Source organism: Ictidomys tridecemlineatus, chromosome 5 (assembly GCF_052094955.1).
Source record: "Ictidomys tridecemlineatus isolate mIctTri1 chromosome 5, mIctTri1.hap1, whole genome shotgun sequence".
NCBI classification, from domain to species: Eukaryota; Metazoa; Chordata; class Mammalia; order Rodentia; family Sciuridae; genus Ictidomys; species Ictidomys tridecemlineatus.
The window spans coordinates 88,436,916-88,460,792 of NC_135481.1; the positions used below are offsets into that span (position 1 = coordinate 88,436,916).

General features: G+C 36.7%; 1 long non-coding RNA gene across 2 annotated transcripts in view; it reads right to left on the minus strand.

Moving 5' to 3' along the window:
- Positions 1 to 2,137: 2,137 nt before the first annotated feature.
- The window catches only part of LOC144377855 (uncharacterized), a 31,463-nt gene continuing 9,723 nt past the window's right edge, over positions 2,138 to 23,877 (minus strand). For both annotated transcript variants that reach the window (XR_013439058.1, XR_013439057.1), the window contains exons 3-4: positions 5,805 to 5,936; positions 2,138 to 3,823 (exon numbers count right to left, since the gene is read on the minus strand). This is a non-coding gene — a long non-coding RNA (uncharacterized LOC144377855). The remainder of the gene's footprint in view (positions 3,824 to 5,804; positions 5,937 to 23,877) is intronic.

The window sequence follows — 23,877 nt, forward strand, 5'->3', positions numbered from 1 at the left end:
TCAACAACTTCCTCTGAGAACAAAGACCTTCTTTTGCCCTGTGACCTCTCAAGCTCTGCTAGGCCTTCTGCCTGTCCCTCACACCACACCGCTCCTCTTGAGCAAGCTCTGACTCCCTTCCTGTCTTCTTGACCCTCTATGCTGTTTGCAGTCTTGAGCACTTTACTGAAACAGCATTCTTGAAGATCATCATTTAACTCCTAAAAACCGAATCCAGTAACCTCAGTACAATTCTTAGCCTTCTTAGCATCTCTGATACATTTAGCACAGCCAACAACCTCCTGATTCTCAAAAGTCTTTCGTCCTCTTGGCTCCTGAGATTCTCCAGTCCCCTGAGTTCCATTCGATCTTTTGGACACCTGTCAGGTTTTTTTTTTGTTTTGTTTTGTTTTCTCATGCCTTATTCTCTCTATTCCTTAAATAAAGATTTTCCCTAGAGTCCCATTGCTAACCTTCCCTTCTCTCAGTATATTCTCTTTCAGGTCAGTTTCATGGCTCACATACTGTAGGCTAGCAAATTGGTATATCTTGCTTCTCTTTTGAAATGCAGGCCAAATTTCTAGCTACTTCCCAAACAGCTCTGTTTGGTATTTTGCAAGAACCTCACACTCAACATGTACAAAAATGTAGCTTACCACCTTCTCTATAAACTTCCTTTTCTTATCTGGACTTCCCGTTTTATCAGTTTTCTTCCATAGTAAAACAGAATAGAATATAGAAGGATTATTCTGTTTTATGTCCGAAAACAGTTCACAATTGCTTCTAAGATATTTTATTTATTTTTCTTATATTGTCCTCATTACGGGAATATATTGCTTCTTTCTTTCCAGCACTGGAAATGCCAGATAACTTTTCAGATCCAGGAGCCAAGTCCCTATTGTTCCATGACCTCATTGCTTCTCTCCTCTGACTCCTACCTCATTTATGATCCATAATCCATTCTTTTCTTTTTTATCTTTCTTTTTTCAGTGTTGAAGATCAAACTCAGGGCCTTTGCATGCTAGGCAAGTGCTGTACTGCAGCACTACACCCCCAGCCTTATACGTTATTTCCATTAGCATTTAACAAACTCTTACTTGTGACTCATTTATTTTTTGCATACTATTTTCATTTAATTGTCATGTATTCATATTTTATTTGTTCAATTAGATTGTTTTTTTTTTCAAAAGCATTGCTCATAGATTACCTTTCCTCAATCCTTGTCCCTTGTTCACATATTAAAAGCATGTTTATCGGCTATGTCCTTGTCTTAATTTGTCTGTTAAGGCTGCTATGACAGAATATCATATAACAGGTAACTCATAAATAAAAAAAATTATTCTCATAGTTCTAGAAGCTTATGAAGTCCAAGACCAAAGTGCTGGTGGATTTGGTATCCAGTGGAAACCCACTTCCTGGTTTGTAGATGGCTATCTTTTTATGTTAACCTTGCATGGCAGAAAGGGTAAGGGAGATCTCTGGAATCTCTTTTATAAAGACACTAATCATATTCATGAACATTTCCCTTATCACCTAGTCACTTCCTAAAGGCCCCCTTCCTAAAACTTTGGAGATAAGAACTTCAACATAGGAATTTTAGGGATATGTAAGCAGTCAGTCCATAGCAATACAGTCATGTAGTGCTTAATGGTGGGAATACATTCTGAGAAATTCATTGTTAGAGGGTTTTGTCCTTAGGAGAACATCATAGAGTACAGTTGACACAAGGTAATGGGTCTGTACCATCACTAAGCCATATAATCTTGTGGGACCACCACCCTATAAGTACATGGGCCATCATTGACCAAAATGCCTTTATGTAGCACCTGACTGTACTAATATGCCCAACACAGTGTTATATAATAGGGAAAGACATATATGACATGTTATAGATCATTGAGGAATTTGCCATCTCACAGAAGAGTCAGAAATAAACCCAGTAGGTACATAAATCTAATAGTGTTGTGTTAGAGGTATGTGCAGTGTGCTTTGGACATACAAGGGGAAAAAAATGCCTTATGGGAATTAAAAGTTGTGCCAAAGATGTCACAGGTTTTTTTTTCTTAAAAGAAGGAATAATAGTTAAAAAGATGAACAATGATGAAAAGGCTTTCCAGGCAAAGCAAAGGTAGTCCAGAAAAAAAAATAGCAAAAATAGTCCACAAAAAAAATAGTTTATTTGCAGAAGACAAGGTATTATCCATGGGAAGTTAGGGGCAATAACAGGAATTTGGAAACATAGGAGTCCTGACAGGCTTTATGTATTGTGCTAAGAGTTTTGACTCTATTCTGGAGTCAATGGGAAACTATGGGAGGATTATTAAAAATAACCTTTTCATTGAAGTCATATATGCAGAAAGTACATAATTCATATATTTACAGCTCAATAAATTTTCACAAAGCAAACACAGCTGTGTAATCAACACCTACATTAAGAAAAAGAATGCTACCAGAACCACTGGAAAAACCTTAAGCAATGAAAATACATTATCAGATTTGTGTTTCAAAAGAACTTTCTGGTGCACTAAAGAAAGAAACAGTTGGCAGGGAAATCATTTCAATTGTAAAGGCAAAATAAATCATAAAGGCTTCAAAATAGTGGCATTATTAATAGATTGGAAGGGTTTTTATTGGTACATTGTAATAACAAATAATAGCAGAATCCATTATGCCATATTCACACATGCACATAACATAATTTGATGAATCTCATTCCCCAGTACCTTCCCTTTCCCCCTTCCTCCCTTCCTCCCACCTTTTCTACTCTACTGATCTCCCTTCTATTATTATTATTACTTTTATTAGTGCATTATAATTATATATATGGTTACATTGTGGTATATTCATACATGGTCATAGCATAATTTGGTAGATTTCTATCAAAAGTACTAACTATGTCCTCCCCTCCTCCCTCTCTTGCTCAATCTTACTCTTCCCCCCATCCCCTTCCTCTATGCTATTGTTTTCTCTTCTATTATTGTGAGATTCCCCCCACCACCTTTATTTTTTTCTGGAGAGAGAGGGTGGGGGAAGATATTTGACTCTTTCCTTTCTAAGTGTGGCTTATTTCACTTAGCAAGATATTTTCCATTTCCATCCATTTACCAGCAAATGACATAATTTCATTCTTTTAAGAAAATTTCATTCTTTTAAGAAATATTTAGGAGGTGGAATTCACAGACTTCTCAATGGATCAATGCATGAAATGATGAAGAATAGTGGGCTAGGGGACCATTCAGAAAGCAGAGTGTGCTCTAATCAAGGAATGTATCTGTCCTGAAACACAGGGAACTGTCAGTGTACCTGGCTAGACTTCAGAATTCCTATATTCTAGTTATTGCTCTGTGTTTCCTGTTTCTCTGCCTTGTGAATGGGAGCATCACTGTGATTTTCTGTTTGGGTTGTGAAGTGTAGATAGCTTGGTTTTTTTAATTCACAAATCTCTGGAACAGGATTCATACCCAAGAGTTAGACCAGGGATCCTCATCTGCATGTAATCTCCATTTAGATGATAATATTTTTAAATTTTGAGCCTGAGTCAGAATGGGATGAGGCCTTTTAGGGAAGAGTGAGCATATTTTACATGCAGAAAGAACATAAATAACTGTGGCCACAGGGTAGGCTATGGCAACTAGAAAGTACTGCCACATGATTGTGTGATTTCTCTCATCAGATGGTAGAGTCCTTTTCTCCACTCCTTTAGTCTGGGATGGACTTATAATTTGCTTTGATTAATAAACTGTGTCAGTAATGATGTGCAAGTTTTGCAACTTAGACCTGAAGAAGTACTGCAGTTTCCACTCTTGTGTCCTTGGGATGGTGCCATACAAGCTGATACAACCTACTAGAAGGAAATAAGAACATGGTGAGAAAGTGGCATCAACATTTCAAATAAGGCTCTGTGGGTGCTATGGTTTGGGTAAGTGTCTACCAAAGGTGCATGTGTTAAAGGCTTAGTCCCCAGCCAACGGCTCTATTAGGAGTCATTGTGGGAGTACCCTCAAAGGGGATAGTGTGATCCTGGCCCCTTCCTCTTCCTCTCTTTTGCATTCTGACCATGAGGTGAGAGATTGTTTCTGTTCTAGCACGTTCTGCCATGATGTGCTGCCTCACTGCAATCCCAAAACAACAGAGCTGATCAGTCGGGGACTGGACCCTCCAAAACAATGACCCCAAATAAAACATTTCTCTTTATAAGTAGATTATCTCAAGTATTTATTATAGTAACAGAAAATTGACTAACATAGCTGGCCTGTGCATAATTTAAAAAACAAAGTGTAGATCAGTTTCTGGAGACTAAACTCATATAAGAGTTCAATGTGTAAAACCAGAATGTCAATAGATTAATTTGCCTTATGAAACATAAATATCCCATGGACCGATTTTCTTGAGTTGGTATGATTAGTGCATTCCTTCTTCATAGTCAGATCCATTTAGAATGTCATTTATAATCATATTATGTTAGAGATTATAAAATGAGAACAATGAGTGATGTTCACAAAATTGACACTTTTATTCATGTTTAGCAGCATTGAAGAGAGCTTGAAGCTACCACCCCTACAATTATATAATCTTGGCATATTATGCACAAAGTAATGGACCTATTGGTATGAAAAATATAATTTACTGAATGCCTCCCAGGTGACATGTTATCTTTTTGTCACTGAGTCTCCAGCATTGAAAACAGCAAACATGAAGCTCTGCCCACATGGAGCTTACCCTCTGAGTCTGGCAAATCCCTCTCTCTGCTGTCATTGCTAGCTTCCTTAAGTTTGACATCTTTCCTTCAAGAGTCTAGCACTCGTGTTCATGCTCTCGTGCTCTCTGTCTCTCTCCCTATCTAGCTCTGTCTCTCTCTCTTTCCAAGTTTATAGTACTGGGAATTGAACTCAGGGTCTCAAGTACATTAGGGAAGCGCTTTACCACTAAGCTACACCCACAATTCACCCCCTCCCAAAAGGAGGCTCCTATTCAAAGCCTTTCTCCCTTAAAGTGATAGTCCTGTTCTTACCCACTTTGCATAGCATCTCTTTTGAGTCAACTATTTCTACATTGGTTCCCACGATTAGGGGAAGCATTTATTCATCTGACCATACTCCCTTACTACTTCTGTCTGGCAAATTGCCCACCAAATGATATCACAGGGGATAATAAGAAAAAGACAAATAGAAAACAGAAGAAGTAATAAATGTGAAATACAGAGGTATACTTCCTTAGCTGCAAATTGGGTTTTTATTTTTTATTATTATCAATGCATCTTAATTGTACAGATTCCTGAGTTTCACTGTGATATTTCCATATGTGTATGTACTATGCTTTGACCATGTCCAACTTCTCTTCTACACTGTCTTGTCCTCCCCTTTCTCCCCTCTCCTTCTTTCTCCTTCTTTACCCCTAGTAGTTCTACTCTTATACTTTCATGTCAGTAATATTATTATTGTTATTATTATTATTGCAAATCAGTTTTTTAAATGTTGATTTCTATGAATTTAAACAGGTAAACATACATTTTTACTATTCCTTTTATTTTAATTGTTTATCTTGTCTTTAAGTATTAAATTTCTAAAAAGACAAATAATTCTTGACCTCAGCTGTTTTCTTTTTTATCATCATTCTAATTTTGGAACGTTTATTGCTTCTCCTTGTAAATATTTAACTTTTGCTGTGCCTAATCTCTGGAATAAAGTACTCGGTGCTGGCCTGTTCTGGTACATCTCATGTTGATGGACTGCCTACTTATCACTCTTCTTAAGGGATCTGCATGGTGCTCTCTTTCCCACCCCACAGGTATTAATGGCCTGTAAGCGTGTGTTTCTAGTTCTTACCTCTTCTCATTCCATGACTCTCCTTAAACGACAATCTACTTCTATGGCTTTGCCGATGTGTTAGTCTACATTCTCTGAGGAGCGGAAGCCAGGACAAGACCGTATGTTCAAGAAATTTATGTAGAGAAATGCCTATGAGAGAAAATGGGAAAGAAGCTTACAAAGGCTGGGAGGCCCAACAGGTTGCAGTGCCATTCTGACCCCAAGTGGAGGAGAAAAGGAAGGATTAACTGTGGTGATGTTCTAAGGATTGTCCACCAAGGTCCCCAGAGAGTTCTTATGCCAAAGTCTCTTACCATAGAAGTTCCCCGTCTCTCAGAAATGGACCTTCTCTAGCATACCTTCTACACCAAGGCATTGTCTGGGGGTAACCCTTGGGAAGGTTGGCCCCATTTCAAGCAAGGAAAGGATTGCAAAGTAGAGCAGCTGAGGCTGTAGGTTACTTATACTCCCTATAGTCATTGATCTGAGAAGATTTTACAGGACTACCAGAAGCCACTGTCTGATGATCCCAAAGCCCAAGCTTACAGCCCTAGCTTCTGTCTGAGAATTAAATCATAATTTTGATTGCCACCAGCTATTACAGCAGATACCATGCAGGCACTCCATTAGTATGTATGATGTGATTATTGAGTCCCTATTATACACCAATGTTGTACTACTGTGAAGAAGTTTATAGACTGAACAAGGAGAGAAACATAAATAAACAATTACAAGTCATTTGTCCATTCAACAAGTACTAGTTGTGTATGTATTAGACACCAAACCCTGAGACAAGTGCTGGAGAAATAACAGTAAATAAACAGGATAATGTCCTCTAGTTGGATAAATAATGCCAGGTGGGTAAGTCAAATAAATAACCTCATAATTATCATCCAATAGAATGAGATAGAAACGATGATCTACATTTTAAAAATATAAATAGGAGTTTTCCAAGTGACCAATGGGAAGGACAGTTTCTCTAGGTTCTCAGAATGGTAGAAGCGTTGGCAGGTGACAGCATGCTGGGCGGGGTGGGGGGAACTACATGGGCTTAGTTGTAGCAACTGGCAATTTCAATAATTTAATTAGAAATAATAAAAACTGGAGTTTACTGTTGGTCAAATAAGTGAAAGTCTATGAAAGGAGAAAAGCAGTACAGGAAAGACATGTAAGAGATACAATGGTGAGGATTTACTGACAGATTGGATTTGGGGTGGCCTAAAAGGAGTCTCTTCCCCATCTCAACATGTCCAACACCTGCTCACTTCCTGTATTTTATTTCTCCTTAACCATCACCATTCCTACATTCTCTAATCAGATACCTCAGTGAGACCACCTCAGAGCTCAGAATGCATATGATAAGTACATATTGAGTAAACGGATAACTGAGTTAAAAACATGCCTTGAAATCATTGCCTGTGTCATCAGAGTTCTCAAGCAACCCCCAAATCCATTCTGGCTAGTTCTAACAGAAAAAGGACTTATTAAAGGGTATTCCCCAGCTCACAGAAAATGGGAGAGCCAGAGAAACAGGCTGGAGGTTAGCTTTGAGGAATAATCGTAAACACCAAACCATAGAACTGTGTGACTAGGGAGCTGCCGTTACCATCCCGGGCACTAAGAATCAAATGCTAGGAACCGGATGAAATGACCAGCACCATGGCCACTCCACAGCAGGCATTGGCCTTGCCACCACTAACAAAACTGGGCACCCTCACTTGCCACCCACAGTGGTAGCCACTGACATACCACATGGAGCCTGTGTCTGATTTGGTGGAGCCTGGGTCTCTTGCCCAAATCTCAGCAACAGAAGAAAGTGAGAGCTTTGAGTCTCAGCTTCAACGTTAGTGGGACTTTCAATGGGGAAATCCGTAAATATGGAAACTATTCAGGCTATGATAGTCAGCCATAATGTCTATAACTTCAATCATCTTGTCATTTGAGCTAATACTTGATGTAAATACCTGTTTCAAAGAGACCAGGCAGACAGTCCAAAATTAAAAAGGGAGGGTCCTTATCTTAAAACACACACTTCAGAAGGTAAGACTCCTTTTAAAAAGTGTGACACTTCTCCCTGCTGCAAACAAAGTATTCTCATAAGTTTTGATTTCCACTAATGTGTAGCATTGTTTCAAATGAATGGTTAGGCCCATATTCCACAAAAGGCTTGCTCTCTCTCCAACCTTACTAAGTTGGCTGACAATTTCTTCCATTTAGTGGTTTCCATTATTTATCTTGGATTGAATGATAGTCTGTTTCCCTCTTCCTCCTCCAAATTGAACATTTTGGGAGTGCTGTGTATCATTCTGTCAGCTACCACTGCTAGATCTTGAATAAAATTTGCTCAAATGTTTTATAGTCTAATCCAGTGCTTCTAGCAGCGCTTTCTTAGGATGATAGAAATGTTCTATATTTGTTGTGTCTGATCAGAAGCTGCTAGCTACAGGAAACTATGAAACTCTTAAAGTGTGGCTAGTGCCACTGTAGGAATGAATTTTTCATTTTATTTAATTTTAATTATAATAGCCTAAATTGAAATTTAAATAGTCACATATGGCTAGTGGCTTGAATTAGACAGTACAGGTCATGTTCAAAAAATAATCCCAGGCTCTTTAACCTCCAATATTCTTCTCTCTCTCTCTCTCTCTCTCTCTCTCTCTCTCTCTCTCTCTCTCTATTCAAAATATTAATGTCCCCTAACATCTGGATTGGGTCATTTCCTGTTTTTGTTTTGTTTTTTTCTAAAGTCCATTGACAGTCCTTGACAAAGACCTGCATGGCTGTCTCTTTTTTGTTGTTGTTGCAAAACATCCAACAATATAAAGTCAGGATGACCTAGATAACTGACTCTGGGTAACCACCCTGCTCTACCCTAGAAGAGGATGTGGTGTTTAACATTGAAGTGCGATTATACAAGAAAATTGTGGGAGATGATATGTATGTAACCATATTAACAGTACAAGGGTAGAGAATTCACACTGATTGCACATGAGTCTTTAAAGTTTAGTTGCAGAAAAAAATGGCCACAATACTATTTAAGCAAATGCATATCACAAGTACTGTAGGACTGACCACATGATGTTAAATGAGAATAAGTGCATAATAAAGATACTAACCAAATCACAATTTATGATTTTCAAAAAGAACTGGTGATTGAAGACCACACCAATCCTGGGAACATGACAATCCATCTGTAAAACATCTGCCCCACATTCACATGTCTACAGCAGTCTGCTACTTTGCCAATGTGTGGCAGCCTGACTTCTTGGCAGAACACAGATTCAATTTTAGTTTATAAACACAAAATTTAAGAGGACAGTTAAATCAAATATAAATTTACTGTCCAAATAAATCGTACATCACTTTCCTGGGTGGGGGGAAGAAAAACTATGCATTGACTTAGATCTACAGCTCAAACAAAGGACCCTTACCCTTCGAGAATCCCTCTATTGGGAGAAATAGTTGAGTTTGGACTCTGCTGCTATATTCTTCCCATTTGGGTAATGGTTTAGAGACTCTAAATAGGTTAATAAGCAGAATAGATATGCAAAAATCAGATATATATGGAATGAACTTAGATGCCTTTCAATAGATGAATGGATTTTTAAAATGTGGCATATATACACAATGGACTATTACTCAGCAATAAATGAGAATAAAATCATGGCATTTGCAGGTAAATGGATGGAGTTAGAGAAGATAATGCTAATTGAAGTTAGCCAATCCCAAATAACCAAATGCTGAATGTTTTCTTTGATATAAGGCTGATTCATAGTGGGATAGGGAGAAGGAGCATGGGAGAAATAGATGAACTCTAGATACGGCAGAGAAGTTGGAGAGGAAGGGAAGGGGCATGGGGTTAGAAATGATGGTGGAACGTGATGTTCATTATTATACAAAGTACATGTATAAAGACAAAAATTCGTGTGAATATACTTTGTATACAACCAGAGATATGAAAAATTGGGCTCTATCTGTATAATAAGAATTGTAATGCATTCTGTTATCATATATAAATAAAAAGATAAAAATAAAGCAAAAAAATAAAATATATTGATCTAAATTCTAAAAAAATGCACTGATGTCTACATTGAGATGAGCTTCCTCATCCTTATAAAATAGAATCTTCTACATCATGGAAGCCTTCTTTTTATTAAATGTTTTTATTAGTGCTTTATACTTATACAATATAGTGAGTTTCATTTTGACATACTAATATTCATGTAATATTATTTGCTCCATTTCAGTCTCTAGTACTTCCTTATTCCCTTCCTATCTCTTTCTTCCTTCCTCTGGCATTCCTTCTATTTATTTATTGTTTTTAAATTGGTGTTTTATAGATATGCATAAAGATGAAATTCATTATGGTATATTCCTATATATACATAGCATAATTTGGTCAGTTTTATTTCACAGTTTCACCTTTTCCTGTCCCTCCTCCCTCCCCTCTAACTTATTCCTCTACTCTACTGCTCTCCCTTCTATTTTCAGGGAAGCACCCCTTTCTCCCTCTTATTTTGCTGTAGCTTCCACTTTTGAAACACTGGACCCTCAATGTTCTCTAGTTCCATCTACTTACCAGAAAATGCCATAATTTATTTTTTCTTTATGGCTGACCAAAACTCCATTCTGTTGATAGACACCTAGGCTGGTTCCATAACTTGGCATTGCCCAATCAATACATGGGCAAAAGAACTAAATAGACATGTCTCAAAAGAAGAAATACAAATGCTCAACAATATATGAAAAAAAAATGTTCAACATTTCTAGCAATCAGGGAAATGTAAATCAAAACTACCCTGAGATTTTATCTCACTCCAATTAGAAGGGCGACCATAAAGAATATAAATAATAATAAATGCTAGTGAGGATGTGAGGGAAAAGATACATGAATACATTGTTGGTGGGACTGCAAATTGGTACAACAACTTTGGAGATCAGTATAGAGAAGACTAGAAATGGACCCACCATGTAACGCAGTTCTCCCACTCCCAGTATTTATCTAAAAGATCTAAAATCAGCATACTGTAGTGATATAGGTACATCAATGTTTATAGCAGTGTAATTCACATAGCCAAGTCATGAAATCCTTCTTGATCACTACACATGATATCAGGGAGGAAGCAAAGTAGAGGAAACAGGATAAAGGAGGGTGGTCAGCAAGGACGTCACATAGTGCGCAAGAGAAAGACATTTAAGCAGTGTAGCCCTCTCCAAATACACTTAAGCCTAGCTCTGTTTGTGATAGTCTTTAAGAGAATCAGATCTTCCAGTCAGAAAATCATTTACTTATTAATTCATTCAACAATATGCCTCAGGGCCTTCCTTAGCAGCCTCATCAAAAATATATAAATACAGGGCTGGGATTATAGCTCAGTGGGAGAGCACCTGCCTAGCCTGTGTGAGACACTGGGTTTGATCCTCAGCACCACATAAATAAAATAAAATAAAATAAAATAAAATAAAAGTATTGTTTACATCTACAACTAAAAATATTTAAATATATATGAACACAGACAAGCATAACCACTGCTCTTACCTTCCAGGGATTGCAAGCAACTCAGCAAAACCCTTTCAATAGGACTCTTTTGAGACAAAAGTGACAAAATCAAGTTTATCTTAGCATTGGATGATACTCTCATTTTTAAAGTGGTTCCAGATGTTCTAATTCATCGAACTATTTTTATATTATTAGAGTGCTGAGAAGAAACAAAATAACTAAAGAATAACTTATCCACAGCAATAATAAATATGATAATAAACTGGACAAAATTGTATTTCTATAATGAAAATTAAATATGTAGAAGTTATTCCTAAATATCTAGAAAATTAAGAAGTTTTGTAGAAAACAAGCATCAGATTCTCTTTCTCTCTTTTGTTTATGGTTTGGAGGAGACCCAGAGTAATAACATCCAATGCATCAAGAATATTTTTCTAGAGATAGTCTCTAGAAAAAAAATCATTAAACTAGTTTTAATATTTCTGTGTGGAAAAGATAGTGTCCTACATGAAACATGAATGAAAGATCTGTTAAATCTTTCTGACTCTTGCTTCCTCCAGTCTATTCAATAGTGTGAACTATTAGTGGACCTTTTTACAGAGTAGTTCCTTTTCTACCTGGAAGTAGAGAACAGTAAACAAATAATGTTAATGTGTAAATCATCCTTGAGAAAATCTTTAGAATGTTTTCTGCACAACATTTGTGATACATCCCAAAATATAAAACTATGGACAGCCATCTGTGCAGAAGGACCACTTCTGACATATATACACGTTAAATACAGAATTCCAACCTTGGAAACAGACACAGACCAATCTTCCATATATATTGATGTTCTCTAGCAGTAATCTCCACAATAAGGTGCATAAGAGGGGGGATACAAGATAATTTATTAGAATCCAAGAAGAAAATATTAGAACAACTACTTGCACACATATAAAAACTGAGACACAGATTAAGGCTATAATATTTTCCCCCATCCCTCACATGGCCATGCACATGTTAGATGGTCACATGTGTATATAACCCAAGAGATCTCCACAGGAAATAGGGGTTCCATGACAGTAGGGCACTGATACCAACTTTGCTCAATCTCTTTTTTTGTACCGGGAATTGAACTCAGGGGCACTTAACCATTGAGCCACATCCCCAGCCCTATTTTGTGTCTGACTTAGAGACAGGGTCTCACTAAGTTGCTTAGCATTTTGCTTTTGCTGAGGCTGGCTTTGAACTCACAATCCTCCTGTCTCAGCCTCCTGAGCCGCTGGGATTACAGGTGTGTGACAACAAACCCAGCTTGCTCAATGTTTGTTTCTGGAATATTGCAATGAATTGTAATTTATATGACCTGGGAAGTAAGTGTAAAGGTTATTTTTTCTTCATCAGTAAAATTCCAGGAACTGGGTCTAGTTGTCAAAAGTGAAGGAGGTAAAGTCAAAATGGCTGGAGCCAAAACTTAAACAACTTTTGAACAAATTTCTTACTACATATTTAACATCTCCCTGCCTCAGTTATCTCATCTGTAAAATGAAAATGAAGCCAAATGCAGAATGGTGTTATGAGATTAAATGAATTAACATCTATAAAGTGCTTAACCCAGTGCCTGGCAAAAAGTAAGAAGCATATAAACCTGTTAAATAAAATATGTATTCATGAGGAGTATCTGAATTATTTTGTACTGTGGAGAGTTTCACTGGTTATCTAGTGGCAAAATATTTAAAACTCTTGTCAAATTAAACATGAATTATATAGTTTTTGTCTACAAAAAAGACATGTGCTCCAAATTCACTGATCTTTTCTGTGATGCAAAATGGCTGCTAAAATTGAGCATCCTAGCAAACATAAAAAAGAAAAAGGAAATTTGCTGACACTTCCTTTGGTAACAAGTTCTGTCATAAGTAAGCCTCCTACAGTTATTAATGAACACACACACACACACACACACACACACACATATACACACACACTAACATGTCCCCTCAAGGTAAAGGTGATACTTCAATAATGAGTTTACAGAAAACAACCTTCTTCTTTTTTTGAGTGCTGTGCAAGCAGTATACTGAAAAAGAGTGTTTAGAAATGTTTATATCACTATGTGATTATGTGTGAAAATTATGTCACCCATTAACATTTTTAATTCTACATGCAAAAACTTGGCAATGAAAGTTTCTAATTTTTTTTAATACAAAACGTTGCATTAGAGTTTGGAACTCTTAGAAAATTTTTAAATGCAACAGTATTCCATTTTCACTTCATATATTTAAAAAAAATTTAAGTAATATTTATTTTATTTTTGTTGTATTCTTTTGTAGATTTTCATTTTATGTTGTATGCCCAAGCTTTATAAGTCTAGAAGCAACATGTATAAATGTATCTAAGAAATACAGTGGTGGAGCACTTACATAGCATGCACAAGGCCCTGGGTTTAATCCCTAGTATCACCAAAATAAATTAACTAGGGATATATGATGAAAATATTTTTACTGATATGGGTGCATGCTTTTGTTAAAAAAAGGCCATCATCCTACTCTTAGGAAATAGTAATATTGAGTGCCTTCTATGTTCCAGGAGTTTGTCATACATGTTCTGACCTAATAATAACAATAATTCTATTGATATGATATAATAATATGATTCCTAGTTCCCCAAATAGGAAGCTGAAGTTAAAAGAAGTTAGATTATTTCCCCAGAACCACAGAGCTAAAAAGGTTTGAATAAGAACTGTCTGGGTACAAAGGCATAATCCTGACCGTGCTGAATTGCCACTTTCCTAAATTCAGGACAGAGGGATTGTGGTGATATGTCACTGTAAAACAACTCCAGCAGATAATAGCAAAACATTCAGATTGGTTAACTTATGGGAAAGATGTTTAATTGTATTTTGAACACATATGCACAGTCTTCAACAACCAAAGAGTTTGTGCTTTAAACTTGAACATCACTTCTTAGAAACATAGATTTCATTTTCCTCTGGCACTAGGATTAAAGATAATCATAGTTGAATCTCAGGATAATACGAAATCCTATATTTCTTATATCTGAATTATTAGACACTCACAATGAAAAACAGTAAAAAAAAAGAACAAAGTTCTACAATGTCAATGCATAGAGTCAGAATATTGGTGCTTAAGAAAACACGTGATCTACAGGACTGTGACAATGTATAAGGTAATTCTCTGAGTTTTCAGTGAAATAGCATCTAACTTTCATGAAATTTTTGAAGTTAATGGAATTAGTTCTTCATAATGCCCAATTTAACTTCCAAGTATATAAACTTAATTTTCTTCATAAGGTATATAATCAGTGTTCTCTCATTTTTTATCAGAATTGATTAAGGCTGGTTATTGAGCAATATGAAAAAGTGAGGAAGTGGGCCTAGACAGAGAATGTTTGAGAGTTTGATTTTTAATTTGCCTGATGAATTAGCAAAAGTTAGAATTGAAAGAAGAGCGAGAGATTAACAATGGCATGTCTGTTCTTGTGAAACAAAAACACTGTCTTCAATAAAACTGGTTGACACATGGGATGAAGGAAGGAGACAAGAACATGATATTACTTATTCAAACCCATTCATTGTGGTTCTGCCAGGTGCCCACTGTTCCTGTGTACTGTAATCTTGTTTAGAGTGTTTGGATGATGTCGTGACCCCTTATCCCCAGGTCTTTAGAAGCCCATTTGGTCCGGGGTGGTTTGGTTGCTGGATGGTGGTGATGGGGTGGATGGGAGAAAGGTGACCCATGGTTGGATGATAGGTATGTCTGATACCAGAGCAGCCTCAAGGTGGCTTTCAGAGCAGTGAATGACCAATGCTCAAATTATGAGTCCAGAGTTTTAAATTCAGGAAGCACTTAAGATGCAGCATTGTTATTTTTGGCAAGAAATTAAATGAACAATTGCCAGTGAGAGAAATTCTTGACTAACTGTCCCTTGAAATTCTGTGAGTTTTCTCCAGCTCCAAAGAAGAATATTAGAACTGGAATGGTTTTTGGAGACCAGATCATTTTCCTCAACTTTTGGAGAAACATTTGATTTATTTTCCATGTCAGCTTCCCCAGATGGCTGAACTAAGAAATATACTAGCTATCTCCTTCCTTTTTACAATATACGTTTAAATTTATTGTAATACGACTTCTTTGTCCTCACCCTCACTAACCTTAAGATACAGTCTAAATTGGCATCACCCCCTTCCTTCTTGAAATTCTCTTCTCCCTCTTAATTCTTCTCTCCCCTACTTTTAAAATTGCTGTTTATGTCTTCCTCCCTCTGACTTTATACTTGCAACACGTCTAAATTTAAACATTCTTCACTCAGTTCTTTTTTTTCCTTTAAACTTCCATAGGATGTCATCCACACAACTTCAGTAATTACATCACTGAGTCACTCCCTAATGTGTATTTCTGTATCTCTCCCATTGATATCTCATGACCCCTAAAACATCAGGAATCTTAATCAACACCCAATAGTAAATCAACTTGATAAATCCAGTACATTCTATTTCCTCAATGATTTTCCCACCCAATCTCTTTATCTAGTCCTCCTGCTATGTCAGCGATTTCGGCAATTATTATTTTAATCCAGGGCTGCTGGTTAACAACCGAAATATTCTCCTTGCTTTCAATTTTCCTCTGTAGAATATTTTTGCTCAAGTAGGCTTCTGCAAGCTTTTTCTAAGCATATAAAATCTTGGTTTAAATACATACATATAGAATGCAGAAGATAGTTAGTTTCGATTCCTTTTGGTATGGCCTTCTGTCCACAATAGAGACATAGCCTAAGACTTCAATGGGCCAGTAGGGACTCTGAAGCCTCACTCCTTGGGTTTGAAACCTACTTGAAACTGGTTAGTATCTTTGATAGGTAAAATTATAACATTGCCCAAAGAGTCCTGGCACTTTGGTACAAACACACTTTTCCCATTGATATTTAAGTGAATAATCACATGGTAGTCTAGGTATTGCTGTACAGGAACTTTTGTAGATGCATTTGAGGTCCCAAATCTGTCAACCTTAAGACAGTGAGATCATCCAGATAAGTCTGATGTATCAATGAGCCCTTTAAAAGATGAGGGTCTTCTCTGACTGCAATAGAAGGGCAAGCCTCAGATTGAAAGCATGATAAGACTTTGACACGCTAGTGTTGCCTTGAGAATGGAGGCCACATGGCAAGGAGTGTGGGTGGGCAGCTTCCAGAAACCCAGAGTGACTCCCAGTAGAAATCCAACAGGGAGCAGGGACCTCAGACTTATAGCTCTAAGGCACTGAATTCCTTCAACACCAAGAATGTGTTTGAAAGCTGTTTTTTTCTAGAGCCCCAAAGTATGAGTGCAGCCTTCCTAACATGGGGCTTTCACTCTTTTCTTGGGGCGGGGGGGAAGGGGGGTAACCAGGGATTGAACTCAGAGGCATTCGACCACCGAGTCATATCCCCAACCCTATTTTGTATTTTATTTAGAGACAGGGTCTCACTGAGTTGCTTAGCGTCTCGCTTTTGCTGAGGCTGGCTTTGAACTCACGATCCTCCTGCCTCAGTCTCCCAAGCAGCTGAAATTACAGGTTTGGGCCACTGCACTTGGCTGACGGTTTCAGTCTTATGATACCCTAAGAATCCAGCCATACTGTGCTGGATTCCTGACCCACAGAACTTTGAGCTAATAACTGGCTGCTGTTTTAAGCTGCTAAATGTGTGGCAATTTGCTAGACAGATATAGATAACAAACACGGTCTTCATTCCATGGCAGCTAACTTCCCCGAGTGAGGAATTCAAGAGGTAGTAAAAGGTGACCATAAAGATTTTTTTGTAGAAAAACAATACCACGTTCTATCTGTTAGAAGCCACTAAGTCTCTAAGCCCAGCTCACACGTCCTGGAAGAGAAATTAGGATCACCTCTTAAAGGAAAAAGTATCAAAGAATTTGTGGACATATTAAGAAAAACATTATAATAGTAATAGTTAATGCTTTCCTATTTTTACTATTGCCAATTAATACCATATTTAAATCACGTAACAACCCTCTGAACTAGGTAGTATTTTTGCACACACTTTATAGATAAGGACACTGAAATTCAGAGAAGGTAAATAATTTGCCCAAGTTCATGACTAGTGGCTAACTTTGAAATGCCAATCCTAAAATATTTACTCTGAAGCCTGAGCTCCTAGCAACTGTGTTAATTTTAGCAATGCACTGAAAAATATGCTTCATAACAAAATCTGTGGGAAAAATAATCAAATACTGGGTAAATTCATAGTTAGTTCAGATCTAGAGATCCCTGATTAATGAATATTTCAAAGTCTACTTGGAAGAAAAATTCTAGTGTTTGGTTAAAATTCTGTCATCTATGATTTTCTCTAAAACAGTCTACTAATGCTTTGAATATCAACACTAAAGGCAAGCGTACCAAATTAGTGAGTGGAAAGAAGGCAAAAGAGAAGCTAATATAACAGATGACAAAATCAAGATCTTAAAGGTTCTCATAGACAAAATCAAGATCTTAAAGGTTCTCAAAGGTTCTCATAGTAAGGTAAATTTAACTAAATTATATTTTATATGGTAAATTTACAAGTTCAATCCTTGAGGACTAAATTTAAAAGTAATGACTTAATATTTGCACTTATACAAAACAATTCAGGCAATCATTAGTTAACTCTAAGCTTCATATTTGTTGAGGGTTATGCCTGCCAAACCTTGAATAGAAGACATGACCATATTACAAGCAGAAGTAATGCTACCCAGTCCAAACCTAGAGAAACAAAACTCAGTACTGGGTTGACCCATTGAAATAGGAATGCAGGAAATTAGAGAACAGATTAACCAGAATGGCAGGAGTCTTAGAAAACATGAAAATAAAAAACAACTTAAGGTGTACTGTACATGTCTATAATCTCAGCTACTCAGAAGGCTGAGGCTGGAGGATCACAAGTTTGAGGGTAGCTGGGACAAGAGAGGGAAACCCCATCTTAAAAAAATAAAATAAAATAAAGACCCAAGAGTATCTCACTTGAAAAAGGAGAAAAGGAGGCTATATTTCCATATTTCCTGACTAAAATGTTTTCATTTAATCTTATGTAGTTTTCAAAAGCAGAACTAAAATAAAAGGACAGAAATTGTGGGGTGGCAGATTTTTGATCAATGAAAGGACTCTCACAATGTCAGTCATATACCGGCAATCCAGGCTTTCTTAGAAAATGGTGACTTCTAGGTCACTAGAGGAATTCCAAAAGCAGCTGAATGGCCACTTAGCAGACACGATAGGGAAGATCCATTTTGTAGATGGAGACTTGGAATAAATTACTTCTAAATCATCTTCAAACTCTGAATGTCTTCAACTCTATCCTACAATACAAACTCCTAAATCTTTAGCCATTACTTCTACTGTTTGCCTACTAAACTATGCCAGTCAGCCAAGCAAGGATACTTGGTATACTCTATACCCTTCATTTCTTTGTTCTGTATCTTTTCTCATCTTTTGCTTTCATTCAGACTGAGCTTTGCCATTTTTATGAAATTTGCAAAAATCATACCCATCCTTGAAGACCAAATGCACTGCAATGTCATCCCTGAGAGACTTTCTCCAATAATTGATCTAATTACACTCTTCACTCTCAGCACTGTGTTCATCTCTCTGGTATAGCTTTTATGGTATTCCATCTTGTATTACCCATTTTTGATAGTTCTCTTTATTCTCTATGAAGTTGAAAGCCACTTGAAGGCAAGGACCATAGATTTCACATTTCAACATTCCTGCGCACATTTAAGTACAGTGGTTGCCTATAACTGCCCTAATAATGCATGCTTATTAAATTGGATTTGACACGGTTGCTGCATAAAATCAATAGTGAGACTGGAAGGATAATTTAAATATATTTTCTGATTAAATGCATTTCTGAAGTAGAATACTTATGCCTCTCCTTCATGGACCCTACTAGTTTTGTTTTTTTTTTCTGCCTGACTTTTTATTGTAGTAAAATGCATAATATTTATCATTTTAAAGTATGTGATAGAGTGGTATTAAGTGCATTCACAATTGTTGTACAACCATCACCATTATGTAAGTAGTTCCTGAACTTTTTCATCATCCGAAAGTCCTAGACCCATTAGGCAGTCACTCCTCATCGCCCCCACCCCCAGTCCCTAGTAACTTTTTCAGCTTTCTGACTCTCCTAGTTCATTTGAAGCTCCAAGACAACGTCTTTACCAAGTGGTTATTTGGTAAATATTTGTTAAACTGAATTTGAATGAAAAGGAACTGTCAGAAAATACACAAGATGAAAAAGGCCAAAAGAGACCAATTATTTAAAGTGTAAGTGATTTTAAAAGGATACTGTTTTTGAGCTTAACTTCATATAGAAAAACATGATTGCCAAGAAAGTACTTTAAAGTATAAAGTTCTACTTAAATCTTTTAAAAAAAATAGACATAAAAACAAATCAGAAATTAGCTGTGCAAAGGCATGTTGGATGAAAGTCTTTTAAAGTCTAATTTTTGCAATCAAAACTTCTAGTTGCCCTCAAAATACACATGAATAGTTAGGTGACAAAGAACATTTTAGGAATTGCTCTTGAAGAAATATTAGGTTTTCCTTATATTCTTCACTGCAATAGCTTAGTTTGTAATGTCTAAAATATTATTGTTTCTGATTTGGGCTCCTTAAAATGAAACCGTTCAGGATTTCTTCTGTAGGTATTTTTGTTTTCTCTAAAGTTGGGGAACACAGGGATGAGCTTGTTAGCTAGTTCTCACTTTCAAGCAATAATTCTTTTAAAATTCTGCCACTGGCTTGTAATTTAATTTATTAGTGATTAAATTACATTATTTCATTATTTCAAAAAGACTGGGTTTTTAAAATTACATTATTTCAAAAAACTGGGTTTGACACATGAAAATATTCCTTTATGTTAATTCTTTTACTCTATGGTAGGTGGCGTCAAGACTTTTACAATTTTATGATATTTCTCCTGTTGCTAGAATATCCACTGCTTTGAACCCCAGTTTCTCCACCAAAGACATTTTTCCAAGAGGTCTTGTAGCTAAAAGAAACTGTACATTTTTTTTTTTTGCATTCCCCTCTGACTAGAGAGATCACCAAAGTACTATTGTGTGCAAGTGACAGTTTAAGTTAATTAAATTCAGTGACATTAAACTAACTATAAAACTCCCAATGTGTACAAAATGACTCATTTCCAACAAGCCCTTTTAATATCATGAAACTGTAAAGGGTTATAATATAGATATTATTCCAAACAATCCTAAAAGCAAAGAGGACGTCTTTTTTCTGAGAAAGAAGGTGATTTGCTGTTGATTATGACTTATTTGCTTGCCTTCAACACATTTCTTGAGTCATGTTTTTGTTTCTTTGTGTATCACAGGAAAAAATGTAATAAGGGAATTTCTCAAATTGTCAAAATGGAAGTAGAGAAGATATTGGACATATAAAAGGGAACAAGTGAGAAGAGAAAGATTCCTGACAGCAACTGCATGTTGATTGGAAACTTGAGTTGAAAGTCAATTGCTAGAGGGGATGTAAATGGATCCTACCTCCTTTGACAAAGCTCTGTTTTCTTTTTTTATTTTTGGTACTGGGGATTGAATCCAGGGATGCTTTACCACTGAGTTACATTCTTGGGCCTTTTTATCTTTTATTTTGAGGCAAGGTCTTGCTGAGGCAGACCTTGAACACATAGTCCTCCTGCCTCAGCCTCCTGAAATAGGAGATAGCCATTAACAATGATTATCTAGTTCCATTTTATTGTTATGGAAAAAGGTTGTAACTTAATACTTAGTGATAAAAGTCATTTACAGAATAGTATGCACCATATGTATTTTTGTAAAGATAAATATATAATGAAATTTTAACAAAGATCATCTCTAGGTGGTGCCTTTCTGGAGTCTGTTACTGCTTGCTTTCTGTGTTCTTTACTTTTGCTACAATGACTATGGATTCATTATGTATATTGGATGCACAGTGTTAAATAGTATCTTTCTAATGTTAAATTCTTATGCGAATTACCTAAAACCTACCACATCATTTCTAGATGACTATATAAACACTAAAAGTAGTAAATGTGGAAGGATGGGCCCAGTGGAGAATTATTCCCAAATAATAGCATGTTGGAGCCCTCCTCCTCAGGCAATCCCACTTAAGAACATTTCTGTTTGGGAAACTCTAGTCAGAATATTTGAAAATGAAGTGACTATTCATTTTGAATGACCTTATTTTTAAATTCAATGTATTTTTTGTATGTTTATTTCTATATATATATATATATATATATAGAAATATATATATTTATAAAGTGAGACCATATTAGCATTTTAGGGCTGCTATACTAAAAAATGCCTTAAATTATAAATCTTATAAACAATGGGAATTTCATTCTCAAGTTCTGGAGCCTGAGAAATCTAAGATCAAAGTGTCAGTAAATTCATTGTCTGGTCATGGCCCATTTCCTGGTTCATAGTTGGTGTTTTTCACATTGTAAGAGGGGAAAATGAGCTCCCTTGGACCTATTTTATGAGGGCACTAATTCCATTTTTGAGGGTCCCATTCTCAAGACCAAACTATCTTCCCACATCATCACCTTGGAGGTAAGAATTTCACCAAATGAATTTCAAGGGACACAAACATTTCAACATGACAGCCCTATTCTTTTTCAACTAAATGACATGTCTCGCTCGATGCTATCCCCTTTAGGGTTTAAACCAGAAAATCACAATGGCTAAAAACACACATAGAAAACACTCATGGATCTGCAGATAATATGGCTTGGTTAATCTGGGCTGGTCTGGCTGGGAATTTCCTCAGGATGCAGGATGGCTGGACTTGGTTCTGGGCTTTGGACAAAGTTCAAGTCTGCTCCATTGGTGTTTGTTCTGGGGTCCAGGATGAAGCAGGAACAGCTATCTGGGGATGCTCTTCTCAGGAAGATCACCAGTGTACAAAGCTCAAGCCAAGTTACACAAATGCATTTATAGCTTCTTCTCACTTGCAATGCCAAAGCAAGTTACAAGGCCAAACTTAAAGTCAGTAGGTCAGGGAAGTGTATCCTGTCCCACAGAGAAAGCAAAGTGAGTGAACACCAGCTAAACAGTATTCTTAACTATCTTAGTAAATGAAGTCAGTGACTGGGAAGTGACTTACAAGCCATTGCATAGCCTCCATGTAAAAGGAGACTTAACTTGGGGGTTGAGAGAAACTTTAAGTCAGTTCTCATGTGAGTGTTTCCACTTTTACTTTTTGCTTTAATTTCCTATCAATCTTCTTTTTCTTTCCTATCCCACTAAATCTTCAAGCAAACCATTTGCCTGTATGTGAAACTAGTACTATAGCGGGGTTATAGGCATTCATTAGTACCAATACAGCTATGAAGGACTGAATGTTTGCATAAGCCCAGATTTTACATATCAGAATCCTAATCCCCAACACGAGGGTGCCAAGAGGCAGAGCATTTGGCAGGTGGGTTTTTTTTTTTTTTTCCTAGCATGTGAGGATACAATGAGAAGACAGTAATCTGTAAACCAGAAAAGGACTCTCACCAAAACCTGCCAGGCTGGCACCTTATCCTAGACTTCCAGCCTCCAGAATTATGAGAAATAAATTTCTGTTGTTCTTTGTTAATAGCAGCCTAAACTCACTAAGATAGTAGCTTTTTGTAGGATGAAAAATATCTGTTCTGAACATAATTGAACAACTTTGCTGCTGGTCTACCTCCAAGTACAACCAAAATCAGTTGAATACTTCTCTACAAAGAGAAGCTGGCTGATGATAAGAGGTGCCATAGAAAGGTGTGTTTTCCCTCTGTGATCTGGGAGAGCTCCTCCAGCAGCTGAAAGAACATCAGAAGTTAAACACTAAGTTCTACCTGGGTGAAAATTAAAATCAAATATGCCTCTGGGAAAATGTAATTGTCCCTGCCTATGTGCCTGGCTCAACAAGATTCCTTAATGTCGTTGTTCCTTAGGGCTGAAAAATGGACCTAAACTCATCTAATGTTAATATATTTTTCAAACAGATCTATTTTCTGGATGTCCATACTTATATACTAAATATTTGTCCCATTTTTCTCTGACAAAATTTCAACTCTGTGTTTAAAATGTTGTTTTACATTTTCCTTCCTACGTTTTGAGCATACCCAAAGTGAAAGACTTCATCATCTACCTATAATTTAAGAATGTAATTTGGAGGGGCTGGGGATGTAGTGGTAAAGGGCTTGCCTAGCATGCATGCACAAGGCCCTGGGTTTGACCCCTAGTACTAGATTAAAAAGAAAGAAAAAAGAAAAGAAAGGTAGTTCGGAGAGTACAGTTAACGTTTCCATCCCTAGACCCAATCAATGAGTAAGTTTGAAACTTGACTTTTCCCATCTCCAAGATAATAGTTCAGTCTGTGCACTTTCCCTCATTTACCCAGTTTCAAACCACTTTCACCTGTCTCTCCTCAATTGCTACCATGATCTCCAAAGCGACATCTCTTCCTCTAGAGTTATTTCAGTCCATTTAACCACATAGCTCAAAAGTGGTCTTCAGATGTAGATCTCTGGCACTCCTCTGCTCATAGAGCTTCAGTGGCTTCCCAGAGGATTAGAAAGATAAATCCC